The sequence below is a fragment of the Schistocerca piceifrons genome, chromosome 2 (assembly GCF_021461385.2).
Source record: "Schistocerca piceifrons isolate TAMUIC-IGC-003096 chromosome 2, iqSchPice1.1, whole genome shotgun sequence".
NCBI classification, from domain to species: Eukaryota; Metazoa; Arthropoda; class Insecta; order Orthoptera; family Acrididae; genus Schistocerca; species Schistocerca piceifrons.
The window spans coordinates 92279074-92296588 of NC_060139.1; the positions used below are offsets into that span (position 1 = coordinate 92279074).

Sequence of the window (17515 nt, forward strand, 5' to 3'; positions counted from 1 at the left end):
GTCCCATTCTCCTGTCTGGTTCCATGGTGTAACGGTTAGCACTCTGGACTCTGAATCCAGCTATCCGAGTTCGATTCTCGGTGGAACCTTCGTTTAGTCTAAATTTTCTGTAATAAGCGTTTCTCGCCGAGGAAGTAACAGCGATAGGCTCAGGGGTGTAGTTTCTACGTTTGTATTAAAAACGAGATGTCTATGAAACGGCTGAATATTGGTGCGACTATGTGACCTATATAGCACATTAAACGAGTAATGCCTGTAAGAGCAAGCAATTTTACTATAATTCGAAGAAATATCATTATCCTACGAAGGCTAAGAATCCCATGATTATCAACTAGCTACTAGAAGCTGAGCAAATGAATTTCCTTTAAAATAGGTTTAAAACATAGGGAGGTTCTGACCGAGTGGGCATGCTCTGGAGCCTCTTTGCTCCTGAGATTAGAAAAACAGTCCTCTGGGCCGGATTTGAACCAGCGACCTATGGATAACTGTGAATCTTCCACTACAGTCCACCGCTCTACCAACTGAGCTACCAGAGGCCCTGCATACTTTCTTATTCGTACTGATTGCTTTACGTCCGTCCCTGTCTTTCGTTTCCACACACTGCTACTCAGCGCTGCCATATAGACGCACAGGAAATGCAGTCATCGGCTGCAAGTGCAAACATTGCCCAGATTAAGTTTTATAATGCTCGATCGTGTCAATTATGTTAAAAAATGCAAGTAGGAAGTGTCTGAAGTACGTCAGAACACTGCTAAGTGTATTTACGAGTCCCATTCTCCTGTCTGGTTCCATGGTGTAACGGTTAGCACTCTGGACTCTGAATCCAGCGATCCGAGTTCGAATCTCGGTGGAACCTTCGTTTAGTCAAAATTTTCTGTAATAAGCGTTTCTCGCCGAGGAAGTAACAGCGATAGGCTCAGGGGTGTAGTTTCTACGTTTGTATTAAAAACGAGATGTCTATGAAACGGCTGAATATTGGTGCGACTATGTGACCTATATAGCACATTAAACGAGTAATGCCTGTAAGAGCAAGCAATTTTACTATAATTCGAAGAAATATCATTATCCTACGAAGGCTAAGAATCCCATGATTATCAACTAGCTACTAGAAGCTGAGCAAATGAATTTCCTTTAAAATAGGTTTAAAACATAGGGAGGTTCTGACCGAGTGGGCATGCTCTGGAGCCTCTTTGCTCCTGAGATTAGAAAAACAGTCCTCTGGGCCGGATTTGAACCAGCGACCTATGGATAACTGTGAATCTTCCACTACAGTCCACCGCTCTACCAACTGAGCTACCAGAGGCCCTGCATACTTTCTTATTCGTACTGATTGCTTTACGTCCGTCCCTGTCTTTCGTTTCCACACACTGCTACTCAGCGCTGCCATATAGACGCACAGGAAATGCAGTCATCGGCTGCAAGTGCAAACATTGCCCAGATTAAGTTTTATAATGCTCGATCGTGTCAATTATGTTAAAAAATGCAAGTAGGAAGTGTCTGAAGTACGTCAGAACACTGCTAAGTGTATTTACGAGTCCCATTCTCCTGTCTGGTTCCATGGTGTAACGGTTAGCACTCTGGACTCTGAATCCAGCGATCCGAGTTCGAATCTCGGTGGAACCTTCGTTTAGTCAAAATTTTCTGTAATAAGCGTTTCTCGCCGAGGAAGTAACAGCGATAGGCTCAGGGGTGTAGTTTCTACGTTTGTATTAAAAACGAGATGTCTATGAAACGGCTGAATATTGGTGCGACTATGTGACCTATATAGCACATTAAACGAGTAATGCCTGTAAGAGCAAGCAATTTTACTATAATTCGAAGAAATATCATTATCCTACGAAGGCTAAGAATCCCATGATTATCAACTAGCTACTAGAAGCTGTGCAAATGAATTTCCTTTAAAATGGGTTTAAAACATAGGGAGGTTCTGACCGAGTGGGCATGCTCTGGAGCCTCTTTGCTCCTGAGATTAGAAAAACAGTCCTCTGGGCCGGATTTGAACCAGCGACCTGTGGATAACTGTGAATCTTCCACTACAGTCCACCGCTCTACCAACTGAGCTACCAGAGGCCCTGCATACTTTCTTATTCGTACTGATTGCTTTACGTCCGTCCCTGTCTTTCGTTTCCACACACTGCTACTCAGCGCTGCCATATAGACGCACAGGAAATGCAGTCATCGGCTGCAAGTGCAAACATTGCCCAGATTAAGTTTTATAATGCTCGATCGTGTCAATTATGTTAAAAAATGCAAGTAGGAAGTGTCTGAAGTACGTCAGAACACTGCTAAGTGTATTTACGAGTCCCATTCTCCTGTCTGGTTCCATGGTGTAACGGTTAGCACTCTGGACTCTGAATCCAGCGATCCGAGTTCGATTCTCGGTGGAACCTTCGTTTAGTCTAAATTTTCTGTAATAAGCGTTTCTCGCCGAGGAAGTAACAGCGATAGGCTCAGGGGTGTAGTTTCTACGTTTGTATTAAAAACGAGATGTCTATGAAACGGCTGAATATTGGTGCGACTATGTGACCTATATAGCACATTAAACGAGTAATGCCTGTAAGAGCAAGCAATTTTACTATAATTCGAAGAAATATCATTATCCTACGAAGGCTAAGAATCCCATGATTATCAACTAGCTACTAGAAGCTGAGCAAATGAATTTCCTTTAAAATAGGTTTAAAACATAGGGAGGTTCTGACCGAGTGGGCATGCTCTGGAGCCTCTTTGCTCCTGAGATTAGAAAAACAGTCCTCTGGGCCGGATTTGAACCAGCGACCTATGGATAACTGTGAATCTTCCACTACAGTCCACCGCTCTACCAACTGAGCTACCAGAGGCCCTGCATACTTTCTTATTCGTACTGATTGCTTTACGTCCGTCCCTGTCTTTCGTTTCCACACACTGCTACTCAGCGCTGCCATATAGACGCACAGGAAATGCAGTCATCGGCTGCAAGTGCAAACATTGCCCAGATTAAGTTTTATAATGCTCGATCGTGTCAATTATGTTAAAAAATGCAAGTAGGAAGTGTCTGAAGTACGTCAGAACACTGCTAAGTGTATTTACGAGTCCCATTCTCCTGTCTGGTTCCATGGTGTAACGGTTAGCACTCTGGACTCTGAATCCAGCGATCCGAGTTCGAATCTCGGTGGAACCTTCGTTTAGTCAAAATTTTCTGTAATAAGCGTTTCTCGCCGAGGAAGTAACAGCGATAGGCTCAGGGGTGTAGTTTCTACGTTTGTATTAAAAACGAGATGTCTATGAAACGGCTGAATATTGGTGCGACTATGTGACCTATATAGCACATTAAACGAGTAATGCCTGTAAGAGCAAGCAATTTTACTATAATTCGAAGAAATATCATTATCCTACGAAGGCTAAGAATCCCATGATTATCAACTAGCTACTAGAAGCTGAGCAAATGAATTTCCTTTAAAATAGGTTTAAAACATAGGGAGGTTCTGACCGAGTGGGCATGCTCTGGAGCCTCTTTGCTCCTGAGATTAGAAAAACAGTCCTCTGGGCCGGATTTGAACCAGCGACCTATGGATAACTGTGAATCTTCCACTACAGTCCACCGCTCTACCAACTGAGCTACCAGAGGCCCTGCATACTTTCTTATTCGTACTGATTGCTTTACGTCCGTCCCTGTCTTTCGTTTCCACACACTGCTACTCAGCGCTGCCATATAGACGCACAGGAAATGCAGTCATCGGCTGCAAGTGCAAACATTGCCCAGATTAAGTTTTATAATGCTCGATCGTGTCAATTATGTTAAAAAATGCAAGTAGGAAGTGTCTGAAGTACGTCAGAACACTGCTAAGTGTATTTACGAGTCTCATTCTCCTGTCTGGTTCCATGGTGTAACGGTTAGCACTCTGGACTCTGAATCCAGCGATCCGAGTTCGAATCTCGGTGGAACCTTCGTTTAGTCTAAATTTTCTGTAATAAGCGTTTCTCGCCGAGGAAGTAACAGCGATAGGCTCAGGGGTGTAGTTTCTACGTTTGTATTAAAAACGAGATGTCTATGAAACGGCTGAATATTGGTGCGACTATGTGACCTATATAGCACATTAAACGAGTAATGCCTGTAAGAGCAAGCAATTTTACTATAATTCGAAGAAATATCATTATCCTACGAAGGCTAAGAATCCCATGATTATCAACTAGCTACTAGAAGCTGAGCAAATGAATTTCCTTTAAAATAGGTTTAAAACATAGGGAGGTTCTGACCGAGTGGGCATGCTCTGGAGCCTCTTTGCTCCTGAGATTAGAAAAACAGTCCTCTGGGCCGGATTTGAACCAGCGACCTATGGATAACTGTGAATCTTCCACTACAGTCCACCGCTCTACCAACTGAGCTACCAGAGGCCCTGCATACTTTCTTATTCGTACTGATTGCTTTACGTCCGTCCCTGTCTTTCGTTTCCACACACTGCTACTCAGCGCTGCCATATAGACGCACAGGAAATGCAGTCATCGGCTGCAAGTGCAAACATTGCCCAGATTAAGTTTTATAATGCTCGATCGTGTCAATTATGTTAAAAAATGCAAGTAGGAAGTGTCTGAAGTACGTCAGAACACTGCTAAGTGTATTTACGAGTCCCATTCTCCTGTCTGGTTCCATGGTGTAACGGTTAGCACTCTGGACTCTGAATCCAGCGATCCGAGTTCGAATCTCGGTGGAACCTTCGTTTAGTCTAAATTTTCTGTAATAAGCGTTTCTCGCCGAGGAAGTAACAGCGATAGGCTCAGGGGTGTAGTTTCTACGTTTGTATTAAAAACGAGATGTCTATGAAACGGCTGAATATTGGTGCGACTATGTGACCTATATAGCACATTAAACGAGTAATGCCTGTAAGAGCAAGCAATTTTACTATAATTCGAAGAAATATCATTATCCTACGAAGGCTAAGAATCCCATGATTATCAACTAGCTACTAGAAGCTGAGCAAATGAATTTCCTTTAAAATAGGTTTAAAACATAGGGAGGTTCTGACCGAGTGGGCATGCTCTGGAGCCTCTTTGCTCCTGAGATTAGAAAAACAGTCCTCTGGGCCGGATTTGAACCAGCGACCTATGGATAACTGTGAATCTTCCACTACAGGCCACCGCTCTACCAACTGAGCTACCAGAGGCCCTGCATACTTTCTTATTCGTACTGATTGCTTTACGTCCGTCCCTGTCTTTCGTTTCCACACACTGCTACTCAGCGCTGCCATATAGACGCACAGGAAATGCAGTCATCGGCTGCAAGTGCAAACATTGCCCAGATTAAGTTTTATAATGCTCGATCGTGTCAATTATGTTAAAAAATGCAAGTAGGAAGTGTGTGAAGTACGTCAGAACACTGCTAAGTGTATTTACGAGTCCCATTCTCCTGTCTGGTTCCATGGTGTAACGGTTAGCACTCTGGACTCTGAATCCAGCGATCCGAGTTCGAATCTAGGTGGAACCTTCGTTTAGTCAAAATTTTCTGTAATAAGCGTTTCTCGCCGAGGAAGTAACAGCGATAGGCTCAGGGGTGTAGTTTCTACGTTTGTATTAAAAACGAGATGTCTATGAAACGGCTGAATATTGGTGCGACTATGTGACCTATATAGCACATTAAACGAGTAATGCCTGTAAGAGCAAGCAATTTTACTATAATTCGAAGAAATATCATTATCCTACGAAGGCTAAGAATCCCATGATTATCAACTAGCTACTAGAAGCTGAGCAAATGAATTTCCTTTAAAATAGGTTTAAAACATAGGGAGGTTCTGACCGAGTGGGCATGCTCTGGAGCCTCTTTGCTCCTGAGATTAGAAAAACAGTCCTCTGGGCCGGATTTGAACCAGCGACCTATGGATAACTGTGAATCTTCCACTACAGGCCACCGCTCTACCAACTGAGCTACCAGAGGCCCTGCATACTTTCTTATTCGTACTGATTGCTTTACGTCCGTCCCTGTCTTTCGTTTCCACACACTGCTACTCAGCGCTGCCATATAGACGCACAGGAAATGCAGTCATCGGCTGCAAGTGCAAACATTGCCCAGATTAAGTTTTATAATGCTCGATCGTGTCAATTATGTTAAAAAATGCAAGTAGGAAGTGTCTGAAGTACGTCAGAACACTGCTAAGTGTATTTACGAGTCCCATTCTCCTGTCTGGTTCCATGGTGTAACGGTTAGCACTCTGGACTCTGAATCCAGCGATCCGAGTTCGATTCTCGGTGGAACCTTCGTTTAGTCTAAATTTTCTGTAATAAGCGTTTCTCGCCGAGGAAGTAACAGCGATAGGCTCAGGGGTGTAGTTTCTACGTTTGTATTAAAAACGAGATGTCTATGAAACGGCTGAATATTGGTGCGACTATGTGACCTATATAGCACATTAAACGAGTAATGCCTGTAAGAGCAAGCAATTTTACTATAATTCGAAGAAATATCATTATCCTACGAAGGCTAAGAATCCCATGATTATCAACTAGCTACTAGAAGCTGAGCAAATGAATTTCCTTTAAAATAGGTTTAAAACATAGGGAGGTTCTGACCGAGTGGGCATGCTCTGGAGCCTCTTTGCTCCTGAGATTAGAAAAACAGTCCTCTGGGCCGGATTTGAACCAGCGACCTATGGATAACTGTGAATCTTCCACTACAGTCCACCGCTCTACCAACTGAGCTACCAGAGGCCCTGCATACTTTCTTATTCGTACTGATTGCTTTACGTCCGTCCCTGTCTTTCGTTTCCACACACTGCTACTCAGCGCTGCCATATAGACGCACAGGAAATGCAGTCATCGGCTGCAAGTGCAAACATTGCCCAGATTAAGTTTTATAATGCTCGATCGTGTCAATTATGTTAAAAAATGCAAGTAGGAAGTGTCTGAAGTACATCAGAACACTGCTAAGTGTATTTACGAGTCCCATTCTCCTGTCTGGTTCCATGGTGTAACGGTTAGCACTCTGGACTCTGAATCCAGCGATCCGAGTTCGAATCTCGGTGGAACCTTCGTTTAGTCAAAATTTTCTGTAATAAGCGTTTCTCGCCGAGGAAGTAACAGCGATAGGCTCAGGGGTGTAGTTTCTACGTTTGTATTAAAAACGAGATGTCTATGAAACGGCTGAATATTGGTGCGACTATGTGACCTATATAGCACATTAAACGAGTAATGCCTGTAAGAGCAAGCAATTTTACTATAATTCGAAGAAATATCATTATCCTACGAAGGCTAAGAATCCCATGATTATCAACTAGCTACTAGAAGCTGAGCAAATGAATTTCCTTTAAAATAGGTTTAAAACATAGGGAGGTTCTGACCGAGTGGGCATGCTCTGGAGCCTCTTTGCTCCTGAGATTAGAAAAACAGTCCTCTGGGCCGGATTTGAACCAGCGACCTATGGATAACTGTGAATCTTCCACTACAGTCCACCGCTCTACCAACTGAGCTACCAGAGGCCCTGCATACTTTCTTATTCGTACTGATTGCTTTACGTCCGTCCCTGTCTTTCGTTTCCACACACTGCTACTCAGCGCTGCCATATAGACGCACAGGAAATGCAGTCATCGGCTGCAAGTGCAAACATTGCCCAGATTAAGTTTTATAATGCTCGATCGTGTCAATTATGTTAAAAAATGCAAGTAGGAAGTGTCTGAAGTACGTCAGAACACTGCTAAGTGTATTTACGAGTCCCATTCTCCTGTCTGGTTCCATGGTGTAACGGTTAGCACTCTGGACTCTGAATCCAGCGATCCGAGTTCGAATCTCGGTGGAACCTTCGTTTAGTCTAAATTTTCTGTAATAAGCGTTTCTCGCCGAGGAAGTAACAGCGATAGGCTCAGGGGTGTAGTTTCTACGTTTGTATTAAAAACGAGATGTCTATGAAACGGCTGAATATTGGTGCGACTATGTGACCTATATAGCACATTAAACGAGTAATGCCTGTAAGAGCAAGCAATTTTACTATAATTCGAAGAAATATCATTATCCTACGAAGGCTAAGAATCCCATGATTATCAACTAGCTACTAGAAGCTGTGCAAATGAATTTCCTTTAAAATGGGTTTAAAACATAGGGAGGTTCTGACCGAGTGGGCATGCTCTGGAGCCTCTTTGCTCCTGAGATTAGAAAAACAGTCCTCTGGGCCGGATTTGAACCAGCGACCTGTGGATAACTGTGAATCTTCCACTACAGTCCACCGCTCTACCAACTGAGCTACCAGAGGCCCTGCATACTTTCTTATTCGTACTGATTGCTTTACGTCCGTCCCTGTCTTTCGTTTCCACACACTGCTACTCAGCGCTGCCATATAGACGCACAGGAAATGCAGTCATCGGCTGCAAGTGCAAACATTGCCCAGATTAAGTTTTATAATGCTCGATCGTGTCAATTATGTTAAAAAATGCAAGTAGGAAGTGTCTGAAGTACGTCAGAACACTGCTAAGTGTATTTACGAGTCCCATTCTCCTGTCTGGTTCCATGGTGTAACGGTTAGCACTCTGGACTCTGAATCCAGCGATCCGAGTTCGATTCTCGGTGGAACCTTCGTTTAGTCTAAATTTTCTGTAATAAGCGTTTCTCGCCGAGGAAGTAACAGCGATAGGCTCAGGGGTGTAGTTTCTACGTTTGTATTAAAAACGAGATGTCTATGAAACGGCTGAATATTGGTGCGACTATGTGACCTATATAGCACATTAAACGAGTAATGCCTGTAAGAGCAAGCAATTTTACTATAATTCGAAGAAATATCATTATCCTACGAAGGCTAAGAATCCCATGATTATCAACTAGCTACTAGAAGCTGAGCAAATGAATTTCCTTTAAAATAGGTTTAAAACATAGGGAGGTTCTGACCGAGTGGGCATGCTCTGGAGCCTCTTTGCTCCTGAGATTAGAAAAACAGTCCTCTGGGCCGGATTTGAACCAGCGACCTATGGATAACTGTGAATCTTCCACTACAGTCCACCGCTCTACCAACTGAGCTACCAGAGGCCCTGCATACTTTCTTATTCGTACTGATTGCTTTACGTCCGTCCCTGTCTTTCGTTTCCACACACTGCTACTCAGCGCTGCCATATAGACGCACAGGAAATGCAGTCATCGGCTGCAAGTGCAAACATTGCCCAGATTAAGTTTTATAATGCTCGATCGTGTCAATTATGTTAAAAAATGCAAGTAGGAAGTGTCTGAAGTACGTCAGAACACTGCTAAGTGTATTTACGAGTCCCATTCTCCTGTCTGGTTCCATGGTGTAACGGTTAGCACTCTGGACTCTGAATCCAGCGATCCGAGTTCGAATCTCGGTGGAACCTTCGTTTAGTCTAAATTTTCTGTAATAAGCGTTTCTCGCCGAGGAAGTAACAGCGATAGGCTCAGGGGTGTAGTTTCTACGTTTGTATTAAAAACGAGATGTCTATGAAACGGCTGAATATTGGTGCGACTATGTGACCTATATAGCACATTAAACGAGTAATGCCTGTAAGAGCAAGCAATTTTACTATAATTCGAAGAAATATCATTATCCTACGAAGGCTAAGAATCCCATGATTATCAACTAGCTACTAGAAGCTGAGCAAATGAATTTCCTTTAAAATAGGTTTAAAACATAGGGAGGTTCTGACCGAGTGGGCATGCTCTGGAGCCTCTTTGCTCCTGAGATTAGAAAAACAGTCCTCTGGGCCGGATTTGAACCAGCGACCTATGGATAACTGTGAATCTTCCACTACAGTCCACCGCTCTACCAACTGAGCTACCAGAGGCCCTGCATACTTTCTTATTCGTACTGATTGCTTTACGTCCGTCCCTGTCTTTCGTTTCCACACACTGCTACTCAGCGCTGCCATATAGACGCACAGGAAATGCAGTCATCGGCTGCAAGTGCAAACATTGCCCAGATTAAGTTTTATAATGCTCGATCGTGTCAATTATGTTAAAAAATGCAAGTAGGAAGTGTCTGAAGTACGTCAGAACACTGCTAAGTGTATTTACGAGTCTCATTCTCCTGTCTGGTTCCATGGTGTAACGGTTAGCACTCTGGACTCTGAATCCAGCGATCCGAGTTCGAATCTCGGTGGAACCTTCGTTTAGTCTAAATTTTCTGTAATAAGCGTTTCTCGCCGAGGAAGTAACAGCGATAGGCTCAGGGGTGTAGTTTCTACGTTTGTATTAAAAACGAGATGTCTATGAAACGGCTGAATATTGGTGCGACTATGTGACCTATATAGCACATTAAACGAGTAATGCCTGTAAGAGCAAGCAATTTTACTATAATTCGAAGAAATATCATTATCCTACGAAGGCTAAGAATCCCATGATTATCAACTAGCTACTAGAAGCTGAGCAAATGAATTTCCTTTAAAATAGGTTTAAAACATAGGGAGGTTCTGACCGAGTGGGCATGCTCTGGAGCCTCTTTGCTCCTGAGATTAGAAAAACAGTCCTCTGGGCCGGATTTGAACCAGCGACCTATGGATAACTGTGAATCTTCCACTACAGTCCACCGCTCTACCAACTGAGCTACCAGAGGCCCTGCATACTTTCTTATTCGTACTGATTGCTTTACGTCCGTCCCTGTCTTTCGTTTCCACACACTGCTACTCAGCGCTGCCATATAGACGCACAGGAAATGCAGTCATCGGCTGCAAGTGCAAACATTGCCCAGATTAAGTTTTATAATGCTCGATCGTGTCAATTATGTTAAAAAATGCAAGTAGGAAGTGTCTGAAGTACGTCAGAACACTGCTAAGTGTATTTACGAGTCCCATTCTCCTGTCTGGTTCCATGGTGTAACGGTTAGCACTCTGGACTCTGAATCCAGCGATCCGAGTTCGAATCTCGGTGGAACCTTCGTTTAGTCTAAATTTTCTGTAATAAGCGTTTCTCGCCGAGGAAGTAACAGCGATAGGCTCAGGGGTGTAGTTTCTACGTTTGTATTAAAAACGAGATGTCTATGAAACGGCTGAATATTGGTGCGACTATGTGACCTATATAGCACATTAAACGAGTAATGCCTGTAAGAGCAAGCAATTTTACTATAATTCGAAGAAATATCATTATCCTACGAAGGCTAAGAATCCCATGATTATCAACTAGCTACTAGAAGCTGAGCAAATGAATTTCCTTTAAAGTAGGTTTAAAACATAGGGAGGTTCTGACCGAGTGGGCATGCTCTGGAGCCTCTTTGCTCCTGAGATTAGAAAAACAGTCCTCTGGGCCGGATTTGAACCAGCGACCTATGGATAACTGTGAATCTTCCACTACAGGCCACCGCTCTACCAACTGAGCTACCAGAGGCCCTGCATACTTTCTTATTCGTACTGATTGCTTTACGTCCGTCCCTGTCTTTCGTTTCCACACACTGCTACTCAGCGCTGCCATATAGACGCACAGGAAATGCAGTCATCGGCTGCAAGTGCAAACATTGCCCAGATTAAGTTTTATAATGCTCGATCGTGTCAATTATGTTAAAAAATGCAAGTAGGAAGTGTGTGAAGTACGTCAGAACACTGCTAAGTGTATTTACGAGTCCCATTCTCCTGTCTGGTTCCATGGTGTAACGGTTAGCACTCTGGACTCTGAATCCAGCGATCCGAGTTCGAATCTAGGTGGAACCTTCGTTTAGTCAAAATTTTCTGTAATAAGCGTTTCTCGCCGAGGAAGTAACAGCGATAGGCTCAGGGGTGTAGTTTCTACGTTTGTATTAAAAACGAGATGTCTATGAAACGGCTGAATATTGGTGCGACTATGTGACCTATATAGCACATTAAACGAGTAATGCCTGTAAGAGCAAGCAATTTTACTATAATTCGAAGAAATATCATTATCCTACGAAGGCTAAGAATCCCATGATTATCAACTAGCTACTAGAAGCTGAGCAAATGAATTTCCTTTAAAATAGGTTTAAAACATAGGGAGGTTCTGACCGAGTGGGCATGCTCTGGAGCCTCTTTGCTCCTGAGATTAGAAAAACAGTCCTCTGGGCCGGATTTGAACCAGCGACCTATGGATAACTGTGAATCTTCCACTACAGGCCACCGCTCTACCAACTGAGCTACCAGAGGCCCTGCATACTTTCTTATTCGTACTGATTGCTTTACGTCCGTCCCTGTCTTTCGTTTCCACACACTGCTACTCAGCGCTGCCATATAGACGCACAGGAAATGCAGTCATCGGCTGCAAGTGCAAACATTGCCCAGATTAAGTTTTATAATGCTCGATCGTGTCAATTATGTTAAAAAATGCAAGTAGGAAGTGTCTGAAGTACGTCAGAACACTGCTAAGTGTATTTACGAGTCCCATTCTCCTGTCTGGTTCCATGGTGTAACGGTTAGCACTCTGGACTCTGAATCCAGCGATCCGAGTTCGAATCTCGGTGGAACCTTCGTTTAGTCTAAATTTTCTGTAATAAGCGTTTCTCGCCGAGGAAGTAACAGCGATAGGCTCAGGGGTGTAGTTTCTACGTTTGTATTAAAAACGAGATGTCTATGAAACGGCTGAATATTGGTGCGACTATGTGACCTATATAGCACATTAAACGAGTAATGCCTGTAAGAGCAAGCAATTTTACTATAATTCGAAGAAATATCATTATCCTACGAAGGCTAAGAATCCCATGATTATCAACTAGCTACTAGAAGCTGAGCAAATGAATTTCCTTTAAAATAGGTTTAAAACATAGGGAGGTTCTGACCGAGTGGGCATGCTCTGGAGCCTCTTTGCTCCTGAGATTAGAAAAACAGTCCTCTGGGCCGGATTTGAACCAGCGACCTATGGATAACTGTGAATCTTCCACTACAGTCCACCGCTCTACCAACTGAGCTACCAGAGGCCCTGCATACTTTCTTATTCGTACTGATTGCTTTACGTCCGTCCCTGTCTTTCGTTTCCACACACTGCTACTCAGCGCTGCCATATAGACGCACAGGAAATGCAGTCATCGGCTGCAAGTGCAAACATTGCCCAGATTAAGTTTTATAATGCTCGATCGTGTCAATTATGTTAAAAAATGCAAGTAGGAAGTGTCTGAAGTACGTCAGAACACTGCTAAGTGTATTTACGAGTCCCATTCTCCTGTCTGGTTCCATGGTGTAACGGTTAGCACTCTGGACTCTGAATCCAGCGATCCGAGTTCGAATCTCGGTGGAACCTTCGTTTAGTCTAAATTTTCTGTAATAAGCGTTTCTCGCCGAGGAAGTAACAGCGATAGGCTCAGGGGTGTAGTTTCTACGTTTGTATTAAAAACGAGATGTCTATGAAACGGCTGAATATTGGTGCGACTATGTGACCTATATAGCACATTAAACGAGTAATGCCTGTAAGAGCAAGCAATTTTACTATAATTCGAAGAAATATCATTATCCTACGAAGGCTAAGAATCCCATGATTATCAACTAGCTACTAGAAGCTGAGCAAATGAATTTCCTTTAAAATAGGTTTAAAACATAGGGAGGTTCTGACCGAGTGGACATGCTCTGGAGCCTCTTTGCTCCTGAGATTAGAAAAACAGTCCTCTGGGCCGGATTTGAACCAGCGACCTATGGATAACTGTGAATCTTCCACTACAGTCCACCGCTCTACCAACTGAGCTACCAGAGGCCCTGCATACTTTCTTATTCGTACTGATTGCTTTATGTCCGTCCCTGTCTTTCGTTTCCACACACTGCTACTCAGCGCTGCCATATAGACGCACAGGAAATGCAGTCATCGGCTGCAAGTGCAAACATTGCCCAGATTAAGTTTTATAATGCTCGATCGTGACAATTATGTTAAAAAATGCAAGTAGGAAGTGTCTGAAGTACGTCAGAACACTGCTAAGTGTATTTACGAGTCCCATTCTCCTGTCTGGTTCCATGGTGTAACGGTTAGCACTCTGGACTCTGAATCCAGCGATCCGAGTTCGAATCTCGGTGAAACCTTCGTTTAGTCTAAATTTTCTGTAATAAGCGTTTCTCGCCGAGGAAGTAACAGCGATAGGCTCAGGGGTGTAGTTTCTACGTTTGTATTAAAAGCGAGATGTCTATGAAACGGCTGAATATTGGTGCGACTATGTGACCTATATAGCACATTAAACGAGTAATGCCTGTAAGAGCAAGCAATTTTACTATAATTCGAAGAAATATCATTATCCTACGAAGGCTAAGAATCCCATGATTATCAACTAGCTACTAGAAGCTGAGCAAATGAATTTCCTTTAAAATAGGTTTAAAACATAGGGAGGTTCTGACCGAGTGGGCATGCTCTGGAGCCTCTTTGCTCCTGAGATTAGAAGAACAGTCCTCTGGGCCGGATTTGAACCAGCGACCTATGGATAACTGTGAATCTTCCACTACAGTCCACCGCTCTACCAACTGAGCTACCAGAGGCCCTGCATACTTTCTTATTCGTACTGATTGCTTTACGTCCGTCCCTGTCTTTCGTTTCCACACACTGCTACTCAGCGCTGCCATATAGACGCACAGGAAATGCAGTCATCGGCTGCAAGTGCAAACATTGCCCAGATTAAGTTTTATAATGCTCGATCGTGTCAATTATGTTAAAAAATGCAAGTAGGAAGTGTCTGAAGTACGTCAGAACACTGCTAAGTGTATTTACGAGTCCCATTCTCCTGTCTGGTTCCATGGTGTAACGGTTAGCACTCTGGACTCTGAATCCAGCGATCCGAGTTCGAATCTCGGTGGAACCTTCGTTTAGTCTAAATTTTCTGTAATAAGCGTTTCTCGCCGAGGAAGTAACAGCGATAGGCTCAGGGGTGTAGTTTCTACGTTTGTATTAAAAACGAGATGTCTATGAAACGGCTGAATATTGGTGCGACTATGTGACCTATATAGCACATTAAACGAGTAATGCCTGTAAGAGCAAGCAATTTTACTATAATTCGAAGAAATATCATTATCCTACGAAGGCTAAGAATCCCATGATTATCAACTAGCTACTAGAAGCTGAGCAAATGAATTTCCTTTAAAATAGGTTTAAAACATAGGGAGGTTCTGACCGAGTGGGCATGCTCTGGAGCCTCTTTGCTCCTGAGATTAGAAAAACAGTCCTCTGGGCCGGATTTGAACCAGCGACCTATGGATAACTGTGAATCTTCCACTACAGGCCACCGCTCTACCAACTGAGCTACCAGAGGCCCTGCATACTTTCTTATTCGTACTGATTGCTTTATGTCCGTCCCTGTCTTTCGTTTCCACACACTGCTACTCAGCGCTGCCATATAGACGCACAGGAAATGCAGTCATCGGCTGCAAGTGCAAACATTGCCCAGATTAAGTTTTATAATGCTCGATCGTGACAATTATGTTAAAAAATGCAAGTAGGAAGTGTCTGAAGTACGTCAGAACACTGCTAAGTGTATTTACGAGTCCCATTCTCCTGTCTGGTTCCATGGTGTAACGGTTAGCACTCTGGACTCTGAATCCAGCGATCCGAGTTCGAATCTCGGTGAAACCTTCGTTTAGTCTAAATTTTCTGTAATAAGCGTTTCTCGCCGAGGAAGTAACAGCGATAGGCTCAGGGGTGTAGTTTCTACGTTTGTATTAAAAGCGAGATGTCTATGAAACGGCTGAATATTGGTGCGACTATGTGACCTATATAGCACATTAAACGAGTAATGCCTGTAAGAGCAAGCAATTTTACTATAATTCGAAGAAATATCATTATCCTACGAAGGCTAAGAATCCCATGATTATCAACTAGCTACTAGAAGCTGAGCAAATGAATTTCCTTTAAAATAGGTTTAAAACATAGGGAGGTTCTGACCGAGTGGGCATGCTCTGGAGCCTCTTTGCTCCTGAGATTAGAAGAACAGTCCTCTGGGCCGGATTTGAACCAGCGACCTATGGATAACTGTGAATCTTCCACTACAGTCCACCGCTCTACCAACTGAGCTACCAGAGGCCCTGCATACTTTCTTATTCGTACTGATTGCTTTACGTCCGTCCCTGTCTTTCGTTTCCACACACTGCTACTCAGCGCTGCCATATAGACGCACAGGAAATGCAGTCATCGGCTGCAAGTGCAAACATTGCCCAGATTAAGTTTTATAATGCTCGATCGTGTCAATTATGTTAAAAAATGCAAGTAGGAAGTGTCTGAAGTACGTCAGAACACTGCTAAGTGTATTTACGAGTCCCATTCTCCTGTCTGGTTCCATGGTGTAACGGTTAGCACTCTGGACTCTGAATCCAGCGATCCGAGTTCGAATCTCGGTGGAACCTTCGTTTAGTCTAAATTTTCTGTAATAAGCGTTTCTCGCCGAGGAAGTAACAGCGATAGGCTCAGGGGTGTAGTTTCTACGTTTGTATTAAAAACGAGATGTCTATGAAACGGCTGAATATTGGTGCGACTATGTGACCTATATAGCACATTAAACGAGTAATGCCTGTAAGAGCAAGCAATTTTACTATAATTCGAAGAAATATCATTATCCTACGAAGGCTAAGAATCCCATGATTATCAACTAGCTACTAGAAGCTGAGCAAATGAATTTCCTTTAAAATAGGTTTAAAACATAGGGAGGTTCTGACCGAGTGGGCATGCTCTGGAGCCTCTTTGCTCCTGAGATTAGAAAAACAGTCCTCTGGGCCGGATTTGAACCAGCGACCTATGGATAACTGTGAATCTTCCACTACAGGCCACCGCTCTACCAACTGAGCTACCAGAGGCCCTGCATACTTTCTTATTCGTACTGATTGCTTTACGTCCGTCCCTGTCTTTCGTTTCCACACACTGCTACTCAGCGCTGCCATATAGACGCACAGGAAATGCAGTCATCGGCTGCAAGTGCAAACATTGCCCAGATTAAGTTTTATAATGCTCGATCGTGTCAATTATGTTAAAAAATGCAAGTAGGAAGTGTCTGAAGTACGTCAGAACACTGCTAAGTGTATTTACGAGTCCCATTCTCCTGTCTGGTTCCATGGTGTAACGGTTAGCACTCTGGACTCTGAATCCAGCGATCCGAGTTCGAATCTAGGTGGAACCTTCGTTTAGTCAAAATTTTCTGTAATAAGCGTTTCTCGCCGAGGAAGTAACAGCGATAGGCTCAGGGGTGTAGTTTCTACGTTTGTATTAAAAACGAGATGTCTATGAAACGGCTGAATATTGGTGCGACTATGTGACCTATATAGCACATTAAACGAGTAATGCCTGTAAGAGCAAGCAATTTTACTATAATTCGAAGAAATATCATTATCCTACGAAGGCTAAGAATCCCATGATTATCAACTAGCTACTAGAAGCTGAGCAAATGAATTTCCTTTAAAATAGGTTTAAAACATAGGGAGGTTCTGACCGAGTGGGCATGCTCTGGAGCCTCTTTGCTCCTGAGATTAGAAAAACAGTCCTCTGGGCCGGATTTGAACCAGCGACCTATGGATAACTGTGAATCTTCCACTACAGTCCACCGCTCTACCAACTGAGCTACCAGAGGCCCTGCATACTTTCTTATTCGTACTGATTGCTTTACGTCCGTCCCTGTCTTTCGTTTCCACACACTGCTACTCAGCGCTGCCATATAGACGCACAGGAAATGCAG

The 17515-nt window shown here is 43.3% G+C and overlaps 46 non-coding genes across 46 annotated transcripts; 23 read left to right on the forward strand and 23 right to left on the reverse strand.

Annotated features, from left to right (window-relative positions):
• The first annotated feature begins 17 nt into the window (after positions 1–17).
• Trnaq-cug lies at positions 18–89 on the forward strand. Its single transcript has one exon. It is a non-coding gene; the product is annotated as a tRNA-Gln (tRNA).
• Positions 90–447: 358 nt separating this feature from the next.
• Positions 448–536, reverse strand: Trnay-gua. The gene is given in 2 exon segments: positions 448–483; positions 500–536. It is a non-coding gene; the product is annotated as a tRNA-Tyr (tRNA).
• A 248-nt stretch (positions 537–784) lies between these two features.
• Positions 785–856, forward strand: Trnaq-cug. The gene has a single exon. It is a non-coding gene; the product is annotated as a tRNA-Gln (tRNA).
• A 358-nt stretch (positions 857–1214) lies between these two features.
• Positions 1215–1303, reverse strand: Trnay-gua. Its single transcript is given in 2 exon segments — positions 1215–1250; positions 1267–1303. It is a non-coding gene; the product is annotated as a tRNA-Tyr (tRNA).
• Positions 1304–1551: 248 nt separating this feature from the next.
• On the forward strand, positions 1552–1623 carry Trnaq-cug. The gene has a single exon. It is a non-coding gene; the product is annotated as a tRNA-Gln (tRNA).
• A 358-nt stretch (positions 1624–1981) lies between these two features.
• Positions 1982–2070, reverse strand: Trnay-gua. The gene is given in 2 exon segments: positions 1982–2017; positions 2034–2070. It is a non-coding gene; the product is annotated as a tRNA-Tyr (tRNA).
• Positions 2071–2318: 248 nt separating this feature from the next.
• Positions 2319–2390, forward strand: Trnaq-cug. Its single transcript has one exon. It is a non-coding gene; the product is annotated as a tRNA-Gln (tRNA).
• A 358-nt stretch (positions 2391–2748) lies between these two features.
• Positions 2749–2837, reverse strand: Trnay-gua. The gene is given in 2 exon segments: positions 2749–2784; positions 2801–2837. It is a non-coding gene; the product is annotated as a tRNA-Tyr (tRNA).
• A 248-nt stretch (positions 2838–3085) lies between these two features.
• On the forward strand, positions 3086–3157 carry Trnaq-cug. Its single transcript has one exon. It is a non-coding gene; the product is annotated as a tRNA-Gln (tRNA).
• A 358-nt stretch (positions 3158–3515) lies between these two features.
• Trnay-gua lies at positions 3516–3604 on the reverse strand. Its single transcript is given in 2 exon segments — positions 3516–3551; positions 3568–3604. It is a non-coding gene; the product is annotated as a tRNA-Tyr (tRNA).
• A 248-nt stretch (positions 3605–3852) lies between these two features.
• Positions 3853–3924, forward strand: Trnaq-cug. The gene has a single exon. It is a non-coding gene; the product is annotated as a tRNA-Gln (tRNA).
• A 358-nt stretch (positions 3925–4282) lies between these two features.
• On the reverse strand, positions 4283–4371 carry Trnay-gua. Its single transcript is given in 2 exon segments — positions 4283–4318; positions 4335–4371. It is a non-coding gene; the product is annotated as a tRNA-Tyr (tRNA).
• Positions 4372–4619: 248 nt separating this feature from the next.
• Trnaq-cug lies at positions 4620–4691 on the forward strand. Its single transcript has one exon. It is a non-coding gene; the product is annotated as a tRNA-Gln (tRNA).
• A 358-nt stretch (positions 4692–5049) lies between these two features.
• On the reverse strand, positions 5050–5138 carry Trnay-gua. The gene is given in 2 exon segments: positions 5050–5085; positions 5102–5138. It is a non-coding gene; the product is annotated as a tRNA-Tyr (tRNA).
• A 248-nt stretch (positions 5139–5386) lies between these two features.
• Trnaq-cug lies at positions 5387–5458 on the forward strand. Its single transcript has one exon. It is a non-coding gene; the product is annotated as a tRNA-Gln (tRNA).
• A 358-nt stretch (positions 5459–5816) lies between these two features.
• Trnay-gua lies at positions 5817–5905 on the reverse strand. Its single transcript is given in 2 exon segments — positions 5817–5852; positions 5869–5905. It is a non-coding gene; the product is annotated as a tRNA-Tyr (tRNA).
• A 248-nt stretch (positions 5906–6153) lies between these two features.
• Positions 6154–6225, forward strand: Trnaq-cug. Its single transcript has one exon. It is a non-coding gene; the product is annotated as a tRNA-Gln (tRNA).
• Positions 6226–6583: 358 nt separating this feature from the next.
• Trnay-gua lies at positions 6584–6672 on the reverse strand. The gene is given in 2 exon segments: positions 6584–6619; positions 6636–6672. It is a non-coding gene; the product is annotated as a tRNA-Tyr (tRNA).
• A 248-nt stretch (positions 6673–6920) lies between these two features.
• Trnaq-cug lies at positions 6921–6992 on the forward strand. Its single transcript has one exon. It is a non-coding gene; the product is annotated as a tRNA-Gln (tRNA).
• A 358-nt stretch (positions 6993–7350) lies between these two features.
• Trnay-gua lies at positions 7351–7439 on the reverse strand. The gene is given in 2 exon segments: positions 7351–7386; positions 7403–7439. It is a non-coding gene; the product is annotated as a tRNA-Tyr (tRNA).
• A 248-nt stretch (positions 7440–7687) lies between these two features.
• On the forward strand, positions 7688–7759 carry Trnaq-cug. Its single transcript has one exon. It is a non-coding gene; the product is annotated as a tRNA-Gln (tRNA).
• A 358-nt stretch (positions 7760–8117) lies between these two features.
• Positions 8118–8206, reverse strand: Trnay-gua. The gene is given in 2 exon segments: positions 8118–8153; positions 8170–8206. It is a non-coding gene; the product is annotated as a tRNA-Tyr (tRNA).
• A 248-nt stretch (positions 8207–8454) lies between these two features.
• Positions 8455–8526, forward strand: Trnaq-cug. Its single transcript has one exon. It is a non-coding gene; the product is annotated as a tRNA-Gln (tRNA).
• A 358-nt stretch (positions 8527–8884) lies between these two features.
• Positions 8885–8973, reverse strand: Trnay-gua. The gene is given in 2 exon segments: positions 8885–8920; positions 8937–8973. It is a non-coding gene; the product is annotated as a tRNA-Tyr (tRNA).
• A 248-nt stretch (positions 8974–9221) lies between these two features.
• On the forward strand, positions 9222–9293 carry Trnaq-cug. The gene has a single exon. It is a non-coding gene; the product is annotated as a tRNA-Gln (tRNA).
• A 358-nt stretch (positions 9294–9651) lies between these two features.
• Trnay-gua lies at positions 9652–9740 on the reverse strand. The gene is given in 2 exon segments: positions 9652–9687; positions 9704–9740. It is a non-coding gene; the product is annotated as a tRNA-Tyr (tRNA).
• Positions 9741–9988: 248 nt separating this feature from the next.
• Positions 9989–10060, forward strand: Trnaq-cug. Its single transcript has one exon. It is a non-coding gene; the product is annotated as a tRNA-Gln (tRNA).
• Positions 10061–10418: 358 nt separating this feature from the next.
• Trnay-gua lies at positions 10419–10507 on the reverse strand. The gene is given in 2 exon segments: positions 10419–10454; positions 10471–10507. It is a non-coding gene; the product is annotated as a tRNA-Tyr (tRNA).
• Positions 10508–10755: 248 nt separating this feature from the next.
• Positions 10756–10827, forward strand: Trnaq-cug. The gene has a single exon. It is a non-coding gene; the product is annotated as a tRNA-Gln (tRNA).
• Positions 10828–11185: 358 nt separating this feature from the next.
• On the reverse strand, positions 11186–11274 carry Trnay-gua. Its single transcript is given in 2 exon segments — positions 11186–11221; positions 11238–11274. It is a non-coding gene; the product is annotated as a tRNA-Tyr (tRNA).
• A 248-nt stretch (positions 11275–11522) lies between these two features.
• Trnaq-cug lies at positions 11523–11594 on the forward strand. Its single transcript has one exon. It is a non-coding gene; the product is annotated as a tRNA-Gln (tRNA).
• Positions 11595–11952: 358 nt separating this feature from the next.
• Positions 11953–12041, reverse strand: Trnay-gua. Its single transcript is given in 2 exon segments — positions 11953–11988; positions 12005–12041. It is a non-coding gene; the product is annotated as a tRNA-Tyr (tRNA).
• A 248-nt stretch (positions 12042–12289) lies between these two features.
• Trnaq-cug lies at positions 12290–12361 on the forward strand. The gene has a single exon. It is a non-coding gene; the product is annotated as a tRNA-Gln (tRNA).
• Positions 12362–12719: 358 nt separating this feature from the next.
• Positions 12720–12808, reverse strand: Trnay-gua. The gene is given in 2 exon segments: positions 12720–12755; positions 12772–12808. It is a non-coding gene; the product is annotated as a tRNA-Tyr (tRNA).
• A 248-nt stretch (positions 12809–13056) lies between these two features.
• On the forward strand, positions 13057–13128 carry Trnaq-cug. Its single transcript has one exon. It is a non-coding gene; the product is annotated as a tRNA-Gln (tRNA).
• A 358-nt stretch (positions 13129–13486) lies between these two features.
• Positions 13487–13575, reverse strand: Trnay-gua. Its single transcript is given in 2 exon segments — positions 13487–13522; positions 13539–13575. It is a non-coding gene; the product is annotated as a tRNA-Tyr (tRNA).
• Positions 13576–13823: 248 nt separating this feature from the next.
• Positions 13824–13895, forward strand: Trnaq-cug. The gene has a single exon. It is a non-coding gene; the product is annotated as a tRNA-Gln (tRNA).
• Positions 13896–14253: 358 nt separating this feature from the next.
• On the reverse strand, positions 14254–14342 carry Trnay-gua. Its single transcript is given in 2 exon segments — positions 14254–14289; positions 14306–14342. It is a non-coding gene; the product is annotated as a tRNA-Tyr (tRNA).
• Positions 14343–14590: 248 nt separating this feature from the next.
• Trnaq-cug lies at positions 14591–14662 on the forward strand. Its single transcript has one exon. It is a non-coding gene; the product is annotated as a tRNA-Gln (tRNA).
• Positions 14663–15020: 358 nt separating this feature from the next.
• Positions 15021–15109, reverse strand: Trnay-gua. Its single transcript is given in 2 exon segments — positions 15021–15056; positions 15073–15109. It is a non-coding gene; the product is annotated as a tRNA-Tyr (tRNA).
• Positions 15110–15357: 248 nt separating this feature from the next.
• Trnaq-cug lies at positions 15358–15429 on the forward strand. The gene has a single exon. It is a non-coding gene; the product is annotated as a tRNA-Gln (tRNA).
• Positions 15430–15787: 358 nt separating this feature from the next.
• Positions 15788–15876, reverse strand: Trnay-gua. Its single transcript is given in 2 exon segments — positions 15788–15823; positions 15840–15876. It is a non-coding gene; the product is annotated as a tRNA-Tyr (tRNA).
• A 248-nt stretch (positions 15877–16124) lies between these two features.
• On the forward strand, positions 16125–16196 carry Trnaq-cug. Its single transcript has one exon. It is a non-coding gene; the product is annotated as a tRNA-Gln (tRNA).
• A 358-nt stretch (positions 16197–16554) lies between these two features.
• Positions 16555–16643, reverse strand: Trnay-gua. Its single transcript is given in 2 exon segments — positions 16555–16590; positions 16607–16643. It is a non-coding gene; the product is annotated as a tRNA-Tyr (tRNA).
• Positions 16644–16891: 248 nt separating this feature from the next.
• Positions 16892–16963, forward strand: Trnaq-cug. Its single transcript has one exon. It is a non-coding gene; the product is annotated as a tRNA-Gln (tRNA).
• Positions 16964–17321: 358 nt separating this feature from the next.
• On the reverse strand, positions 17322–17410 carry Trnay-gua. The gene is given in 2 exon segments: positions 17322–17357; positions 17374–17410. It is a non-coding gene; the product is annotated as a tRNA-Tyr (tRNA).
• Positions 17411–17515: the final 105 nt, after the last annotated feature.